Source organism: Ursus arctos, unplaced genomic scaffold, assembly GCF_023065955.2.
Source record: "Ursus arctos isolate Adak ecotype North America unplaced genomic scaffold, UrsArc2.0 scaffold_33, whole genome shotgun sequence".
Lineage (NCBI taxonomy): Eukaryota > Metazoa > Chordata > Mammalia > Carnivora > Ursidae > Ursus > Ursus arctos.
Window position 1 is genome coordinate 9643920 of NW_026623019.1, and position 12110 is coordinate 9656029.

The 12110-nt window shown below is 37.8% G+C and overlaps 1 protein-coding gene and 1 non-coding gene across 2 annotated transcripts in view; both read left to right on the forward strand.

Annotated features, from left to right (window-relative positions):
* PGM5 (phosphoglucomutase 5) overlaps nucleotides 1-12110 on the forward strand; it is a 190350-nt gene that overhangs the window by 79698 nt on the left and 98542 nt on the right. The gene's annotated exons all lie outside the window — the stretch shown is intronic.
* LOC113270264 (U4 spliceosomal RNA) lies at nucleotides 3731-3864 on the forward strand. The gene has a single exon (XR_003321767.2). It is a non-coding gene; the product is annotated as a U4 spliceosomal RNA (small nuclear RNA).

Consider the following 12110-nt stretch of genomic DNA (forward strand, 5'->3'; position numbering starts at 1 on the left):
TCCATTTCAGCTCCTATTTAGAAAGTGGCTGTGTGTGATTTTTACTCTGCCTCTGTTGACTGGCTTTTAGGCAGGCATGCTAATTCCCATTTCCCCAGAGCCAAGATCATGTCTTCTGTTTCAGCTGCAAGCTAATAACCTGTCAGGAGTATGGAAATATATATCTGGAGTTTGTGATTCTGCACAGAAACAGGATTTCCAAGAGCAGCCTGTGAGAGGAAGCTCTGCTCCATGCTTCTCATTTTTTATTTTTTATTTATTTATTTTTTCAAATTTAGTTCTTTATTTTTTCATTTATGTTAGATTTAAAATCATTAAAGAAAGAATCAGTTTAATTTTATACTCAAATACAAAATCATTATTACTTCCATTTATCACAATTTTATTATCAGAATTAATAGGTTCAAGAAATATTTTCAAATTCAAGTATTGAAAAAGAAACATATTTCCTCTAAATCTCAGCTGGAAAATGTATCACTTTTATAAACATTATCATTAATAGCCTTTTTATTTATTTTTTTTAAATGATTTTTTTATTATATTATGTTAGTCACCATACAGTACATCCCCGGTTTCCGATGTAAAGTTCGATGATTCATTAGTTGCGTATAACACCCAGTGCACCATGCAATACGTGCCCTCCTTACTACCCATCACCGGTCTATCCCATTCCCCCACCCACCTCCCCTCTGAGGCCCTCAGTTTGTTTCTCATAGTCCATATTCGCTCATGTTTCATTCCCTCTTCTGATTACCCCCCTTTCTTTATCCCTTTCTTCCCCTACCGATCTTCCTAGTTTTTATGTTCCATAGATGAGAGAAATCATATGATAATTGTCTTTCTCTGCTTGACTTATTTCACTTAGCATTATCTCCTCCAGTGCCGTCCATGTTGCAGCAAATGTTGAGAATTCGTTTTTTCTGATAGCTGAGTAATATTCCATTGTATATATGGACCACAACTTCTTAATCCAGTCATCTGTTGAAGGGCATCTCGGCTCCTTCCACAATTTAGCTATTGTGGACAATGCTGCTATGAACATTGGGGTGCATATGGCCCTTCTCTTCACTACGTCTGTATCTTTGGGGTAAACACCCAGTAGTGCAATGGCTGGATCATAGGGTAGCTCAATTTTTAACTTTTTAAGGGACCTCCACACTGTTTTCCAGAGTGGCTGTACCAACTTGCATTCCCACCAACAATGTAGGAGGGATCCCCTTTCTCCACATCCTCTCCAACAATTATTGTTTCTTGCCTTGTCTATTTTTGCCATTCTAACTGGCGTAAGGTGGTATCTCAGTGTGGTTTTGATTTGAATTTCCCTGATGGCTAATGATTTTGAACATTTTTTCATGTGTCTGTTAGCCATTTGTATGTCTTCATTGGAAAAGTGTCTGTTCATATCTTCTGCCCATTTTTTGATTTGTTTATTTATTTCTCATGTATTGAGTTTGAGAAGTTCTTTGTAGATCTTGGATACCAGTCCATTATCTGTAGTGTCATTTGCAAATATCATGCTTCTCATTTTTTAATGTTGGCTCCTTATGTGCATTCAAATCAACTGCAGGAGAGCCCATTTCCTCTGGAAGTTGCTAGCTCTATCTTTCATGTCCTGCAATCACAGGCACAGACATCCAATGAAACGTATGGAATTTCTATGAGTATTTGTGTTTTGGAGGGTAAAACATAAAATCACGACCATGTACCGGGGAGGTGGTGTCCATGGTGCAGTGCTGGGTTTGGACACCAGCTCTGTTACATACTGGTTGGGTGATCTTGGGCAAATTTAACCTTTCTGTCCTTTGCTTTCCTCCTCTGCAAAATGAAGAGGAAATTTGTCTTGGTTTCAGTTCTTCTAATGGTCCAATGTATATGGATGGAATATGTCAGTGTCTGTTCCAGTAATTGTACTATTATAAGGATTATACCAGCCTTGTTACACGTTTTGTGTGAAGTTAATACTCTACAGTTCCCTGTACATAGTAAGCTTCCCATAAGTATTATTTACCACTATTACCTCAAGGATCTGAAGAAAATTTGAATTCTCTGCCTCTGATAAGAAACAGAGCTCTAATTAAACCAAATCCATGCCCATCGTGTGAAGTTGTGTTTTTTCTTCTAGAGCAGTAAATACAATCACACGTTAAAAACAGCCAACCACTCATCTAGCCAATCAACCAAGCAGAATATCCATTCACATTCTAAAGCGGTAGAGTGACACTTTTAACTGTACTTCCCACTAACACAAAATTTGCAAAACTCAAACTTCTGCCAGAGAGTTAATCCAAACTTTCAGTTAATACTCTCCCTTCAAAGACTCACTGCCTGAGTTTCGTCTTTTGTGGGATATGAGAGCAATAGATACTTCTTGAAGGGAAAGTATTAACTGAAAGTTGGGTCTTTGTCAGGATTTTTAAAAGTTAAGAGAAACAAAGATATTTGGAATGAATAGTATACTAGGTGATGAAAAATGTCCTCCATGTACAATTTTTCATTGGTTCCTATGCGTTACAGTGTCTTGGATTAAAGAGCACTCATTCTGGTTGTCCCTACATCTGGAGAACAGGACACAGTTTTTCTCGGGCCTCTATCCCAGAGTTTAATAGCTGTCACTATTTAAAATCATTCTCAGAGGGGCACCTGGGTGGCTCAGTCGTTAAGCGTCTGCCTTTGGCTCAGGGCGTGATCCTGGCGTTCTGGGATCGAGCCCCACATCAGGCTCCTCGGCTGGGAGCCTGCTTCTTCCTCTCTCACTCCCCCTGCTTGTGTTCCCTCTCTCACTGGCTGTCTCTCTCGGTCAAATAAATAAATAAAATCTTTAAAATAAAATAAAATAAAATCGTTCTCAGAGATAATCTATACTGTTGCAATTTAAGACAATTTCTTTTTATCCTGTTTTCCACACCCATCCTTTGAACAAGAGCCAGGTATGGACGTGAACCTCACAGTCCTGTTACACAAAGAAGAATACCAGTGATCTAGACTACCACGCAGTGTTTTTGTTGCTGGGAGGAGGAGCAGTATCTGGGTTGGTTAGTGTTTGTTTTATTCTCTTAACACCTTTGGGCTTTCTTTGAAAGGCAAAACCCAATTGAAAAACTTCTGTTATCTTTTCTTTTTTTAATTAGAGAGAGAGAGAGAGAGGGAGTTAGGGCAGAAGGAGAAGGAAGAGAGAATCTTTTTTTTTTTTTTTTAAAGATTTTATTTATTTGACAGAGGTAGAGACAGCCAGCGAGGGAGGGAACACAAGCAGGGGGAGTGGGAGAGGAAGAAGCAGGCTCATAGCGGAGGAGCCTGATGTGGGGCTTGATCCCATAACACCAGGATCACGCCCTGAGCCGAAGGCAGACGCTTAACCGCTGTGCCACCCAGGCGCCCCAGGAAGAGAGAATCTTAAGCAGGCTCCACGCCCAGAGCAGAGCCTGATGTGGGGCTCTATCTCATGACCCTGAGATCATGACCTGAGCCGAAGTCAAGAGTCAGATGCTTAGCCGACTGAGCCACCCAAGTGCCCCAACTTTCTCGTTATAAGGGAAATCTCAGATTTCCTTTCCCATACTTAGAAGTGTATGTACTTGGGTTCTCCATATCTTGTTACTTTTATGATCAGAAATAAAGAGAGCCAGAAAGTTTGAAAACTTTTAGGCAATTGTTTTTTTCTAACCAGAAGATAATTTTCTCCCTTAATTTTTTCTTTGAATTTAAGTTGTCTTTTGAACTTAGAGTAATCAGCTTTGCACAGAGGCAGTATCATTGCCAACGAGGTTTATCCAAGGCATGATTATTGCTCATTGAAATTAGAGTAGTCAACCATAATTTGCATGTATGCAGCAAAAATTTAAACTTTCTCAATATATTGTTTTTAGCAATAAATTTTACACTGTGGCTCTTTTTTCCCCTCCGGTTTTATAGAGATGTAATTGACATGTAACACTGTGTAAGCTTCAGGTACAAATGTAATGATTTGATATCCATATCCATTGAGAAATGATGACCACAATAAGGTTAATGCGTCTATCACCTCACAAACTTACCGCTTTTACCATGTGTGCTGAGAACTTTTAAGATCTGTTCACTTAGCAACTTTCAAATATACAATATAGTATCATTAACCATCGTCACCATGCTGCACGTTCCATCCTCAGAACTTACTTACCTTATAACTGGGATGTTTGTACCTTTGACCACCTTCCCCCATTCCCTCCCTCTCACCCCTCCCACCCCTGGCAATCACTGATCTATCTCCGTTTTTATGAGTTCAGTTTTTTTAGATTCATATAAGTGAGATCATACAATATTTATCTTTCTCTGACTTACCTCAGGATAATACCCTCAAGTTTCATCCATCTTGTTGCAACTGTCAAGAGTTTCCTACTTTTTTGTGATTGGATAATATTCCATTGTGTGTGTGTGTGTGTGTGTGTGTGTGTGTGTGTGTACGCGCACACGTACCTGTGTGTTTTCTTGATCCGTTCGTCTGTCATTAGACTCTTGGATTGTTCCCATGTCTTGGCGACTGTAGATGGTGCTTCAGTGAACACAGGAGTGCAGATACCTCTTCAAGATAGTGATTTCATTTGCTTCCGATTCCAAAAATGGAATGGCTGGATCACATGCTATTTCTCTTTTTAATTTTTTGAGGAAACCCCATGCTGTTTTCCATCGTAGCCGCACCAGTTTGCATTCCCACCAACAGAGCACACAGGCTCCCTTTTCTCTGAATCCTCGCCAGCACCTGTTATCTCTTGTCTTTTTCATAACAGCGATTCTACCAGATGTGAGGGACTATCTCATTGTAGTTTAGATTTGCATTTTCCTGATGATTAGTGGTGTTTGTCAAGCAGCTTTTCATGTACCTGTTGCCATTTGTGTATCTTCTTTGGAAAAATGTCTATTCAGGAGCTTTACCCATTTTTTAATGGAGCTATTTTTTTTTTTTTTTGCTATTGGGTTTTATGAGTTCCTTACATATTTTGGATATTAACACATTATCAAATACATAGTTTGTAAGCATTTTCTTTTATCCCATAGGTTCCCTTTCCATCTTAATTGTTTTGTTTTTGTTTTTGTTTTGTTATGTTTGTTATTTGCTGTGCAGAAGTGGCTTAATTTGCTATATTTCCATTTGTTTATTTTTGCTTGTGTTGCTTATGCCCTTGGTGTCATAGCCAAAAAAAAATCACTGTCAAGACCAATATAAAGGAACATTTTTCTTGTGTTTTCTTCTAGGAGTTTTATGGTTTTGAGTCTTCCACTTCAAATGAATTTTTGTGAGTTTTTTAAGATAGGCATCCAGTTTCATTCTTTTGCTTATAAATATCTAGTTTTCTCAGCACCATTTATTGAAGGGGTTGTCTTTTTCCCATTGAGTATTTCTGATTCCTTTGTCAAATGTTAGTTGATCATATATGCATGGGTTTATTTCTGGGCTCTTGCTTCTGTTCCTTTGGTCTATGTGTCTATTTTTATGCCAGTTGCATATTATTTTCATTACTATAGCTGTGTAACATAGTTTAAAATCAGGAAGTATGATGTGTACATCTTTGTGTTTTTTCTTCCCTGAAGATTATTTGGCTCTTTAGGGTGTTTGGTTGGTTCTATAAGAATTTTATGATTGTTTTTTCTATTCCTTTGAAAAATTCTGTTGGAATTTTGACAGGGATTTCATTGAATCAACAGATGGCCTTGGGTTATATGGATATTTTAACAATATTAATTCTTCAGATCTATGATCATGGAGTATCTTTCTGTTTATCTGTGTCTTCTCCAATTTTTTTCATCAGTGTTTAATAGTTTTCAGTGTACTTATAATTTTTACTTGCTTGGTTAAATTTGGTTCTAAGAATTTTATTCTTTTTGAAGCTATTATAAATGGAATTGTTTTCTTTATTTTTCAGGTAGTTTGTTTTTAATGTATAGAAACACGACTGATTTTTGTATGTTAATCTTGTATCCTGCAGTTTTACTAGATTCATTGATTAGTTCTAATAGTTTTTTGGATTAATAGTTGTTTTTGAGTCTTCAGGATTTCCTACATATAAAATCGTGTTATCTGTAGAGATAATTTTACTTCTTCCTCTTCTATTTGGATGCATTTTATTTCTTTTTCTTGCCTGATTGCTCTGGCTGGGACTTCCAATATTCTGTTGAAGAGGAGTGGTGAGGCACCCTTGTTTTGTTTCTGATCTTAGAACACAAGCTTTCAACTGTTCACTTTTGAGTGTGATGGTAGCTGGGGACTTTTCATATGTAACCTTTATTATGTTGAGCTATATTTCTTCTATACCCAATTTGTTAAGAGTTTTTATCATGAAAGAATGTTGATTTTGCCAAATTCTTTTTCTTTATCTATTGAGATGGTCATATTATTTTTTTTATCTTTCATTATATTAGTGTGATGTATCATATCGATTGATTTGCATATATTGAACTGTCTTTGCATCCCAGAGATGAATCCCACTTGATCGAGGTGTATGATCCTTTCAGTATGCTGTTGAATTTGGGTTGCTAACATTTTGTCGAGGATTTTTGTATCTGTGTTAATTGGGGATATTGGTCTGTAGGAATAGTCGTTGGGAGCATAGTGGAGGCTGCTCCCAACAAACACGGACTCTCTAGCTCACTCCTGTCCCCATCATTCCCTGGTGTCATGGGTCCAACTGACTGCTCACCATACCCGTTACGTATGTGGCCAGTGGAGGCATTCGAGTTTGCAGTCTCTGATGAAGAATCCAGAGTTCTTACGCGTTGGCCATTATCAGGGTGATCTAGGGGAGGGTCTGCGCAGCTGCAGGTCATCTTCAGCTGCTTGACTTTATTCTGAGAAATGCCTCTAAGTGCAGATGTGAATCTCACATCTCTTGTGGTGCTTCCCCCAAATCTACATTTTGTCTCTTATTTCCAGCTCCCCAATTGGGGGTAGATCCACTAGGTCTGGTGTGGAGCCAGGGAATCTGAACGTTTAAAAAAACTACCCCCTTGCTTCCAATTTTGAGTAAGATGAAGTTAGCTCACCTCATCCACCCTGCCTTCTGCTGAATGTAGCTGTAAGACCTGGACAGAACACACAGAACAGCTATTTGAGGACTTTGAAAAGCAAACAGTAGCAGACTGGGGAAGAAGACCAGGACTTAAAGTACCGTCAAAGTAGTGGTGAGTTTACCTTTTATGTGTGTCTACTATCCTCCCGCTTGACCTCAGGGCAGTCTGAAACCTAGAAGTCAACACCAGCACGGATAGAACTTCTTTAGTTCAGAGAGAGAGTATGAGGAAATTTCCCGTTTTTCTTTTTCTTTCTTTCTTTCTTTTTTTTTCCTCCCCCTTTCTTTTCTCCATCTGTTGTGCCATAGTTCGCAAGCAGTCCTGGGGTAGCAGTGGCAGTCGGAGTAAGACGGCTGGCAGGAACCCCAAACTTGAAGTGGTTCTGACAGAGTCGGGAAAAACATCATTGCTTTCCCTTTTCCCCCACCCCCACCGTCTTCCCACTGCTTGTCTCTCCCTCCTCACAGAAACAGGGACAGGCATGGAAGTGTATGACAGAATAGAGTAATAAATAAAGCCCCAACTTTCTTGTCATAGTACCAGATAGAACCCCAGGGCAGCTGGAAAGAATCAAAAGAGACGGTGGATTCAGGGGAAATTATTAAAGTTATTTATGAACTACTGGGCTCATTCCTTAGCTGAGCATACACACATCTGACCCTTAACTGTATACATAGACTTTGAGAACTCAACTGTTATGCAAAGTCTTTGAAAAACAAAATTATGTTGGGTTAATTTACTAAAAAGACATAACAATCCTAAATATATGTGCTCCTAATAACAGAACGTCAAAGTATATGAAGCAACAATGGATAGAACAGGAAGGAGAAATAGAGAAATCTAGAATTATAGTTGGAGACATCCATAATCTCTCAGAAGCTTATAGAACAGACAAAGACAGATAGATTAGACAGAAAATCAGCAAGGGTATGAAAATACTGACCAACATTATCTATCAACTGGATCTAATTGACATTTATAGAACTCTAGTCCAATCATTAGCAGAATATGTATTCTTTTCAAGTGCATGGAACATTTACCAAGGTAAATCATATCCTGGGTCATTAAAACAAACAAAAATAACAAAATGTTATTTGAGGGGCACCTGGGTGGTTCAGTTGTTAAGCGTCTGCCTTCGGCTCAGGGCGTGATCCTGGCATTCTGGGATTGAGCCCCACATCAGGCTCCTCTGCTGGGAGCCTGCTTCTTCCTCTCCCACTTCCCCTGCTTGTGTTCCCTCTCTCGCTGGCTGTCTCTCTCTCTCTGTCAAATAAATAAATAAAATCTTAAAAAAAAAAAAGAAAAAACAAAATGTGAGTTGAAGCCATGCAAAGTATGTTCCCAGACTATAAAGGAATTAGACTAAAAATTGATTACAGAAAAATCTCTAAACACTTGGAAATTAAACAACGTGCTTCTAAGTAATCTGTGGATCAAAAAAAAACTTCCAAGGAAAATTAAAAAATATTTGAGTTAAATGAGAATGAATGTACAACTCATAAAACTTTGTGGGATGTAGATAAAGCAATACTGGGGGGGGGGAATTATAGCAACAAATGCTTACATTAAAAAAGAAGACAGTTTTTAAGTCATAATCTATGCTTCCACCATAAGAACCTAGAAAAAAGACAGCAAAATAAATACAAAGCAAGGAGGAAAAAATAAAGATCACAGAAGAAATCAATGATATTGAAAACAGTAAAACAATAAGAAAAATCAATAAACCAAAAGCCAGTTATTTGAAAAGATGAATAAAGTTGATAATCCAGCAAGACTGACAAAGAGAAAAAGAGAATACACAAATTATGAATATCAGGAAAGAAAATATCATTACAAAGCTTTTAGACATTAAAGGGATGATAAGGGAGCACTACAAGCTACTCTTCTTGAATAAATTCAACAACTTAGATGAAATGAGTGATTCCTCAAAAAACACAAATTACCAAACCTCACCCAAAATTAAATAGATAATTTGAACATTTTATGGCTACTAAGGAAATTGAATCTATAGTTTAAAACCTCCCCCAAAATAAACCTCTAAGTGCAGATAGATAAACTGGTGAGTTTTCCAAATATTAAAATAAATTCTTCACAATCTCTTCCAGAAAATAGAAAGAGTGAAATACTTCCAAACTTATTTTAGGAGGCCAGCATTATCCTGACACTAAAACCAGACAAATATGGTATAAGAAGAGAAAAATATAGATACATATCCTTCACAAACATATATAAAAATCCTTAACAAAACATTAACATAAGAAATCCAGCAATATATAAAAAGAAAAATCTGGGTTTATCCTGAGAATATAAGGATGGTTTAATATTCACAAATCAATCAAGGCAATCCACTATATTAGCAGTTTAAAGAAGAGAAAACGCACACTCGTACCAATTGAGACAGAAAATCATTTGACAGAATGTCAACATCTATTTAAACTAGTTCTTCAATCTAATAAAGAGCATCTACCAAAAAACCATACAGCTAAAATTATTTTTAGTGGTGACACACTGAATGCTTTCCCCTTATGATCAGGAACAAGAGAAGTTTGTCCACTCTCACCACTACTATTCAACATTATACTGGAAGTAACAGCCAATATGATAAGGCATGAAAAGGAATTAAAAGGCGTATAGAGTAGAAAGGAAGAAGTAAGGCAGTTTTTATTCACAGATGATATGATTGTCTACATAGAAAATCCTGAGGAATCCCCCCCACCCCAAATCCTAAAACTAATAAAGGAAAATCAGAGGATACAAAGTGTACACTCAAAAGCCGATTATATATTTTTTTTAAGATTATTTATTTATTTATTTATTTGAGAGAGAGAGAGAGATTGAGCGTTCACCTTCAGGGAAGAGGGAGAGAGAGAAGCAGACTCCCTGCTGATCAGGGAGCCTAACGTGGGACTCAACTCCAGGACCCTGAGATCATGACGTGAGCCGAAGACAGATGCTTAACCGACTGAGCCACCCAGGCACCCCACCAATTGTATTTCTATATACTGTCAATGTCCAATTGAAAACTGAAATGAGAAAAAGCAATACTATTTACAGTTGTTCAAAAAAGTGAAAAACTTGGCTAAAAACTTAACAAAATATATAGGATCTATATTCTGAAAACTACAAACCATTGTTAAAAAAAATAATATACCAAAATGACGTGGTATACCACGTCCATGAATTGGAAGACTTAATGTAGCAAAGGTGTCACTTATCTTCTGATTACAGTTGATCCATAGATTTAATGAAATTCCAATAAACATTTCCACGAGACTTTGGTAGATATAGACAGGTCGACTCTAAAATTTATATGGAAAGGCAGAGGAACTAGAACAAGTAAAACAATTTTTTTTAAAGATTTTTTTTTTAATTTATTTATTTGACAGAGATAGAGACAGCCAACGAGAGAGGGAACACAAGCAGGGGGAGTGGGAGAGGAAGAAGCAGGCTCATAGCAGAGGAGCCTGATGTGGGGCTCGAACCCAGAACGCTGGGATCACGCCCTGAGCCGAAGGCAGACGCTTAACCCAGGCGCCCCATGTAAAACAATTTTGAAAAAGAAGATAAAGTTGGAGGAATCACATTTTTTGATTAGCAGAAAGCAGTAGGCATTGGCAAAGGGATAGATCATAGATCAATGAGGCAGAATAGAGAGTCCAGAAATAGACCTGAATAAATATGGCCAGCTGATTTTCGATGAAAGTGCTAAAGTAATTCATAGGAGAAACAGTAATATTTTCAACATATTGGAAGAGTTGGAACTGTCAAAACAATTAAGAATGGGATCCAAAGAGGATTTATGGATGTCAGAGAAGCACATGAAAAGATATTCAACATCATTAGCTTTTAGGAAATGCAAACTGAAACCAGAATTAGATATGACTACATAACAATTAGAATGGCTAAAATAAAAAATACTGCTAATACCAAGTTATGGCAAAGATGTACATCATTTGGAGCATGTCATGTGCTGCTTGTGGGAATGCAAAATGGGACATACCGCCACTCTGGAAAACAGTTTGACAGTTGCTTATTAAGTAAATTATTAGCATATGATTCTGTAATCCCACTCCTATATATTTACCCTAGAGAAAAAAACCTGGACACAGATATTTATAGAAGCTCTATTCATAATATTGCCCAAACAGGAAGCACCCCAAAGTCCTTCAACAGGTGAATGAATAAACAAATTGATATATCTGAGCAGTGAAATACTACTTGACAATAAAATGGAACCACTGATACACACAGCAACTTGGATGAGTCTCCAGTGATTATTCTGAATGAAGGGTGCCTGACACAAAATGTCATAGACTGTGTGATTCCATTTATACGGCACTCAAAAAGACAAAACTCTAGAAATGAAACCGGAACAGTGGTTACCAGGGCCTGGGAGTGGGGGACTGAGAGTGGAGTGTCTGTGTGAGAGAGTTTCTTGAGGGTGATGGAAATGTTTTGTCTCGATTGTGAAGCCAGTTTACATGAATTTATACATGTATGAAAATTCATAAAACAGAACACACTCAGAAGTCCCATTTTATTGTAGCTTTTTAAAAAATTAAAATACATTTTTGAAGCTTCACCCTGAATGTTAAGGTGCTGTCTGGGCTGTATACCACTTCTCTCGAGCAGCTATGTCATCGTGGGCCTCTTAAGCAACAGAGTTCTGGAACTCCCGTCCGGAAAGCTAGAACTTGTTTTGAAGAAGCACAATAACTAGTAAATAACCTGCAGCAGGAGACAGGCGATGGTTTCAAAGCAAGAGCAGTAGAGAGTCTGAAATTTTGCACCACTGCCAAGGCAAACAGAAAACACAAATATTTGTATAGCTTTGTAACAAAAGAGCCATATGTGTTTTGGCAGAAAGACCTCTTAATGGTACTTGTGGCTTTAAAATAACTGAGCCTTGCTCCTATTATGTGGAAATTGCAGACAGATGTACCGTGTGTCAGGGACCATAGTGCTGCCCTGGGGAGAGGACATTAAAGATAAAACCCAGACTGACAAGGGGGGGAATCTGTCTACTTGTGCAGATGTGGTGAGCCCAATAACTTCTTGGCACTGGACCT